We start from the raw sequence: 692 nt of genomic DNA, 5'->3' as shown, positions 1-692 counted from the left end.
GGTGTCAGACTTGGTACATGACTTCGTAAATAATAAGTTAAAGAAATCGTTTCAGGAAATAAAATATAAAAGCTGATTACTGCTGTTCTAAGCTTTGTAGATCTTAACTATAGTTCTAAACTCCTAGTTATAAAATCATAATGTCTTTGAAAGTTCTATTAATTTTCATGAGCAATATATCACTGTATCAGTGAAAGATTTAATTTAATTTCTCGATGGAGTGATGTCTCGCCGAGCTGTGATTACAGAGCGAGCACTCAATGAAAATTACGTTAGTTGATCTTTCCAGTGAGATGTAATTTCAAAGCGTTTTACGCAATTTGATGAGTGATTCTGGGATTTTTATTTTTAGAAATTAATTCTAGAAAAGAAGGGATACTAGTACCTCCGGGTATTGATATTCAAATTGTCAAACCAAAATCCAAATACCAACAACTGACTCAAAACTAAACAAACCAATACCGCCAACAGACCCCAACAAGAAAGGAGCCATTTCGTAACATCAACACAGTCATAAGCCATTAAAACATCAACAGCCCCAACAATGACATCAATGGCGTCATCAAAGGATTTCAAAATTCGAACAGACGTCAGCTCCGGGATAGGTCGTTCTGCGCAGGCGCGGAACTTTCTCGCGTATAAAAGGGGCGGTTATGCCGGCGCCGCGACCAGTGCGAGCTCCGGAGCACGCG

Source organism: Helicoverpa zea, chromosome 1 (assembly GCF_022581195.2).
Source record: "Helicoverpa zea isolate HzStark_Cry1AcR chromosome 1, ilHelZeax1.1, whole genome shotgun sequence".
Taxonomy (NCBI): Eukaryota; Metazoa; Arthropoda; class Insecta; order Lepidoptera; family Noctuidae; genus Helicoverpa; species Helicoverpa zea.
Note: the sequence above shows the minus strand (reverse complement) of the source record.